We start from the raw sequence: 7,525 nt of genomic DNA on the forward strand, positions 1-7,525 counted from the left end.
CTCAATACCTTTCCAACGAGCTATAGAACACAATATTTGAGTGAGTATTGAAGGAGATATGGCAGTTTGAAGTTGCTGAGTTTGTTTTAGCCGAGAGCTTTCTTCTTGAAATGGGAAAGTCAACTTTCAATTTGTATTTGTGTTATGATATTTATTGGTTGGTTGCTTCCTTTTGTCTTGGAAATAAATTAAATTTTTTCCATGGTGAAAAATGTGTGGCTCACAATCAACCAACCAATCCTTCCCACTTGTCATGCTTAGGTTATCAAGTTTAGGTCATCTTGTTACACTTGTCTTCTTCTTGATGGTGTCATGACATCATCATCCACTAACCTCTTTGATTAACCCCTAATTACTTGGCTAATGACCGCTTATCTGTTATACGGTTCGCTTAACTTTCATTCTCGTTTATCGTTTGAGGGATCATACCCGGGATCTTATTACTTGGGTTCCCCTAAACCTTTCTCAATATTTTATATTCCTTTTTATGATCCTCTCTTAAAATCCTTGAATTTAAATCATTTTTATCACGTTACCTTATATTCAATTCTTTCCGTATCTGGTGGATTTTCGGGAAAAAAACAAAGTGTCCGGATCCGAATTCTAATGACCTTTATATACACTCATTTACTTTATGGAATACTAATACGATCTTAGAATTTCCATAACAGTACTCCTATATAACGTGGTCTGATAATTTTCCTTAATCAGCATTGTCAGCAAAAGTTACTATTCATCCGGGTTTCAAAATTTTCCAAAAATTGGAATTATTATAGTCTCCCTTCCTTAAAAGGATTCTGTCCTGGAATCAGATAGAAAATGAGTAGGGATACTTTCTTCGCATTGCACTTTCTAACTCTTACGTAATTTTCCCACATTGTGGTTCTTTCATCAAACTCTGACTAGTTTGATAACTTCTCTCCTAAGCACTTTGTCCATTTTTGGATCTATAACCCTTCTTGGTTGCTCAATATAGGTTACGCCTGGTAGCATGTCTATGCGCTCATATGCCCCTATTTGTCTGGCATCCGGATTACACTTCCTTAACATTGATATGTGAAACACATTATGAACTTGCTACAGGTTCGGGGGGTAGGGCTAGCTCATATGCTAACTTCCCAATACGTCTTAATATCTCCAAGGGTCCAACAAATCGTGGACTTAGCTTTCCTTTCTTTCTGAACCTCATCAATCCTTTCCAAGGCTTTCTAAGGGGATACCTTTCACAATACTAGGTCCCCTACTTCATACTCCTTGTCCTTTCGTTGTCAATTCAACATACTTCTTATGTCCATCTTGGGCTACTACCAGCCGTCCTCTGATTAGATCTATTATATCCTTGGTCCCTTGGACCACTGCTGGTCCGAACATCTAGCACTCTGCAACTTCATTCTGATACAAGGGAGATCGGCATCTCTTTCTGTATAGGGCCTCGTAAGGCGACATTCCAACACTATCATATCATCCATCGTCATAAGAAAACTCAATTCGTGCTAAGTGATCATTCCAAACTCTTTCAAGTCTATCGTACAGACTCTCATCATAGCTTCTAGCATAGCTTTTGCTTTTCAATACCCAATCTTTTCCAGTTCGTAATTGTTACTATCTTCCGTACCTAATATCATACTGGTTATACTTTTGCTCGCTAGCATTCTATAAGCTTTAAATAAATGCGTCAACCTTAGTATCACGAATGCGTTAGAATCGGAATACCCCTGCACTGATACTACTTCATTTCTAGCGGCTTCCATCTTTGAAAGCTTGATCCATCATATAGAAGTAAAGGAATTTATTGAGAGATCACTATGATCATGAACACTTGTTCTATTGCATAGTTAGTACAGAAGGTGGCTAGCCTTTAGTACTTGACAAGCAATTAAACAACATGTGGTATCCTACTAGGCTTCTATCACACAGATAGATTGTCATTCAGCAATACCTCCCCTTCTGGAAGGGTTGTTCTTCTCAGCTTATATGAAATGAAAAGAAGAAAAAAGAATGAATTGAAGAGAATTGTATATATGAGAAAAAAATATACTGCCACAGAATATCTGGCTTGGAACCTACCTCTGAACTATAGAGGTTTGTCATAGGAGAACAAAACATATGTGTATATATATCAACATCAAGTATTATCGTATCGCATTTCGCATGCTTAAATATTTTTGCTATTCCGTCCATCATTCTATGGACCCATGCTCTTCCTCAAGCTTATACTCAATCACCTTTGAAACTCCCTCGACATCAAAAATCGAATCTGGAATCTCATTCTAGACATCTTTGTTACTAGAATTCTATGCTTGCACTGCAACCTTCCTCGTATAGTAACACGACTCCCTATTGATAAGGAGGAATAAATATTCAATAGGTAAATAATCTACTTAATTAGTCTATTCAATGGTAACTTATACACCACCACGACCCGATTAGTGGTACTCAATCTCAACATCCATTCCAATACAACTCTCACGGTTGTAATCCGCTCATTACGCGCAGAATCATTGCTGTATTACTATGGTCCCCCACTGACCTACTACCGTCATTCGTTTTCCATGAAGTCTTAATAGCTAACCATACGGAGTCCATACATATCGTATCGAATTCTTCTAAGGAGTTAAAATAATCACTATTCATAATTCATGAAGAACACTCCAAATTCTGACGTACTTTCATGACATGAAGCATATAAAATTGCAGAAGAGTTTTAATCAAAGCACCGATAGCGGGTTAATACCATTCTTAATCATATGCCTTCAATAGAAGACTTAACTCAAAGGTTTGTTTGGTCCTTTTTGAAATATGGTCCTGGATTATTCTCAAGATAGGACCTTCTAAGATAGATAGCCCGCTAATGGCGATTACACGAATTAAACCTTTACCCAACTACTATTACGGTTGAGTATTGCACAGTCATCAGAAGGAATGTCAATCTTCCGAACCGTAATACAACCTTCCCGGCTTCAACCATCATCACTGTATTCCTCTCGCACGAGCGCCTATAATTATCCTCTTACATTTAAAGTGTCGGCCACCTCTTTGGCCTTTCACGATGGTAAAATTTCCTTACAGTCAATGTCATTTTAACCACCTCAAAATAAATTTTCTACCTTATTTCAATCACTGCCTTTGTGAAGATGTTTTCCTTAAAATATGATGAGTAAAAAAAAATATCACCATTTTTCCATAAGTTATTGCCTCAGTCATTAGAGGTTAATCACTGTCACGACTGACTCTCAATCATACTTAGAACATCTTTTATCTTAGGCCCTAATTGCCCTGAACAATTTCGACCTTTACTGGTTCGATCCATACTTTCTCGTGGTTTAACACGTGCCCCACTTGGCATCATTATAATTACGTCATATTTCCTTTATCAACATTTCTATTCTTGAGAATTTTGAATATTACCTTTCTCCTTGTAAAACCTCTAAGGTTATCCTTGAATCGTTCCTCCTGTATTCCCTAGATACAGGGCATATCAAGATACCATTTATTAATACCAGAATCATTGTCTATATACTTCTGAAAAAAATTTCTCCACTGATTCTTAAAGGTTGTTATTACCTTAATCCTTTCCAATTCATACTGTCAAAACTCATACTATCCCTATTAAGGGTGAAATGCCAACCTTTATGCATTCCCCTAGGATTCATTTTAAGTTACCGATGTTCTATCCTTAATTCCACCTTTAAAAAGGTACATGCATCCTTTCATGGATAAATCAAGTCATATATCCCTGATAAGGGTGTCTTATTCAATCATTACCACCTCGATAGTATATGCCTAATTTCACAATAACATCTGTATTCAAAATGAGGTCAATCAAAATGGCCTCCAAAAGATAACAACGGTTATCCGCTTTTCTTTCCTAATTTGGTAATGATAACATGGATGTTCTGGAAGATATTGGTCGTGTTCAACGTGAACATCTTCTTAATAAATCCTCATTTTCTTTTGTTTTTTCTCAACAATCATCTCAACGTTGGGATGTCTTTCATACATGGCGTCTCCCTTTCTGGGTATCAAGCCAACAGACTTACACTTCACATTCTTGAAGGTCACTTCCTTCCTCCAATTCTCCTAATTTTCTTACTTCCTTGTCTCCTCAGTCTATCCGCGTCTCATTATTTATCCTTCGAACTATCTCAAGGTTTCCTCGAATCCTCCCAACTTATAGGGGATAAAATATATGTATCTCTTATGCCTTCAACCATCAATTTTAACTCACGGTGAATCACCCTCATCCTGACGATACATACTTTTCTATTTCTATTACTATGATTCTTTAGGGTTTCCTCATACCCAACTCCATTATCATTCCTCAACTCTATTGCCTTAATATTCCTTTCCACTTCAGTTTCTTTTTATTTTCCTTTCTCTTATAATTATTTCATGAACCAACACAACATAAGCATTGATTTCAAATATCCCGTCATTCTGGATTTGTGTCCTCAGAACGAATCTTGATAACTTTACAACTTAGATTCATAATTCATCATATTCGTCCGCCTTTGTTCTGGCTCTAAAGCTTTTACACTATCTCCATAACCTTGGGAAGTACTTTCCTGAAAATAATTGACTGAACTTTAATCAGTTTATTGTAACCTCTGGCTCCGTGCCTTCCTTGGACTTTCACCAGCGGGTGGTCTCTCTCTTAGGAGGGTAAGTGACAAAAATACTCTTTTGTGATTCGTCAATCATTTAGAATCTCAAATGATTCCTGTATTTCCTTTAGCCAGGCTCTTGCCTCGACTGGGTCAGCTTGTTCCTTGGAACTCTAAGAGCTTAGCGACTTAAAGAACCTGAAAGAATTTCTCACCGCATTGTTTCCTCAGGGTGGTGGTTGGGGATAATAGTATAATAGTATAAGTTATGTTTAGACAGGTCCATGAATTGCCCAATAGGAGTACCATCCTGATTCTCCCTATCTTGTTCAACTTCTGTTTTCTCAGTATGAAATGTTCCAACCTTTTCCCATAATCGGGGTTATCTTATACGTTAAAAATCCTTGTTTTCCACTTCATTATGTTATGGGTTCCTTCTATCTTGATGTCGACCTCCCTGACTATCACGTTCAGGGTTTGCTCTAAATCTTATTCCTCAAACTAGCTTTCATCTAAGATCTCATCTTTAAGTTCTTGATCATTTGGAACCCAAATTCTGTAGGAATGCCTCATTATTCCCTTATCATCTTTCTCGGTATTAATCTCTTATCTATTTGTTGGCTTTCTGCCTTCATTCATCAGTTTTTCTGGCACAATATATTCTTTTCCAATAATTTGGGCTGTATTGCAATCTCAAACAGCTTTTCGGTACCGGCTCCGGTTACCTTCACTTCTATTTCCATTTTCTCAAAATCTCTTATAACTCTCCCAAAGACATTATAATCTTGAGTCTCTCCTTTTTTACTAAGGGCATCAGCCACCACATTGGCTTTCCCCGAATGATAAAGAATCTCCCAATCATAATTCTTGATTAGCTCTAACCGCCTCCTCTGGCGTATGTTGAGCTCTTTCTACGTGAAAATGTACTAGAGCACTTATGGCTTAGGTAATTCTCGCACTTCTCTCCATACAAGTAGTGCCTCCAATCTTTAGGGCAAAACTATTGCCATGAGCCCAAGCTCATAGGTGGGGATATCAAATTTTATATTCCTTAATTTTCTTGACGCGTACGCGATTACCTTGCTGTGCTGTATAAGAAGCACCCTAATTCCTTATGTGAAACGTCAATACAAATCACAAAATCTCATTTTTCCATCTGGCAATGCCAACATAGGAGCCATCACCAATCTTTGCTTCAGTTCTTGAAAGCTGTTCTCGCATTTCTCTGTCCATTCAAACTTCTTAGTCTTACGAGTAAGTCGCGTTAAAGGGGCTACTATCTTTACAAACTTGAACGAACCTCCGGTAGTGACCAGCCAATCCTACCTCTGGTAATTCCCCTAACCATGGTCATCAATTCCTCAGTGGTCCTTTATTCATTCTTGTCAGGACCCTCCACGGGATTTTTCTCAGCAACAATCCCTTCTAGGACAACATCCTCAACCGCTACATCCTCAATAGGAACATCATCCCGTCCCTCATTAGGGTGTTCCATTGGATCCACAATCTGATCTCCAATAACTAATAAAACATCATCGCGTTGTTGTTCCTCAACCTCAGGGTTCGGAGTCCCGCTACCATATATGATAACGAACTACGCTTCTATCACGATATTTATAAGGGTTCCCATAAGGGTTTTAACTGTCAGTACTACGTTAGGTAGCCCGACTATGAACTTGGCAAGAGTTCTTATTATCTTTGTGAACTTATTATCTTAACGTCACATCATCTCTGAGGTTTATAACGCTTAGCTCTGATACCATTTCTGTAACACCCCCAAATCCGGGGTCGAGGATCTGGGTTGTCACGAGTTCCATTTCCCTTAATAACACCCAATCTTAATAAACAATCAACTACTCTGTACTGTGACCCCACAATAAACACACACACCACAAGTTATAGTCTCAGAGATGAATATCCAAAAGTAACACGAGTCATTTTATTCCAAAATTATATGCCATTACACCTTAAAAGGGTTTCTGAATAGATTTACATTTCTTTGCCATTATTACAATTGATAAAGATACATAAGTCTGGTACATCAAAAGTTGAAAGCCTAGCCTATTGGTAGTTCCTACCTCAGCTACAGCGACATCAACGCCTATAGGAAACGTTTCCTATCCGCTCGCGAATTGGGAGCTTGGTCATGTTCATCTTTTCTATCTGTTGTTGTGTGATGAAAGAAGAAAGCAAGGGTGAGCAGCAAGCCCACCAAAATAATATGTATAATGATTAACAATATATGAGCCTTCTCATAGTACTCATGAAAGTCTTGGTCAAAAGAAATGGACCAAGTTTGATATCTTAATGCGATGAAGTCGCAAAATATTCAGTATATATACATATATACTTTTCAAAAACTTGGAAGTCCTCTTCCATGCATAATATACACAGAGTTCCAGTTTATAACTGTATAAAACTATCGTTGCAAGGTGATCTCATATATCTAACCTTGTCTCAACATTTTTCTGAAAATCTTTGACATGCATAAGATAATCATTTGCTAGATATAAGTTTAAAAGAGGAAGTTACAAGATACTCCAATATACTTATATCTGAATAGTAATTGAACTACCACCGTTCAAGTTATAATCAGTTTCAAAAGTTCATCACCCTAATGAGACTACAAGATAAGACTTGAATAGATTCAATCCTTGAAATATCATTATAAATAATGAAGTTACGAGATACTTCATTAAGTCCCGATATATATATACACCTATATATATATATATTTCATACAATCCTTGAAAACCTCTGTTATGAAAATTATAAACAGAGTTGCAATATCCAATGAATTTTGGAAAGAAAAGAATTTTGGCATAAACCTGATATCATGCTGATCAGGCAAAGATACCAATAAGTAACCTTTTCTACTAGTAGATGGATGAATCCCCCACCGGTCATCACCCTGGCCACAT

This window comes from Apium graveolens, chromosome 8, assembly GCF_009905375.1.
Source record: "Apium graveolens cultivar Ventura chromosome 8, ASM990537v1, whole genome shotgun sequence".
Lineage (NCBI taxonomy): Eukaryota > Viridiplantae > Streptophyta > Magnoliopsida > Apiales > Apiaceae > Apium > Apium graveolens.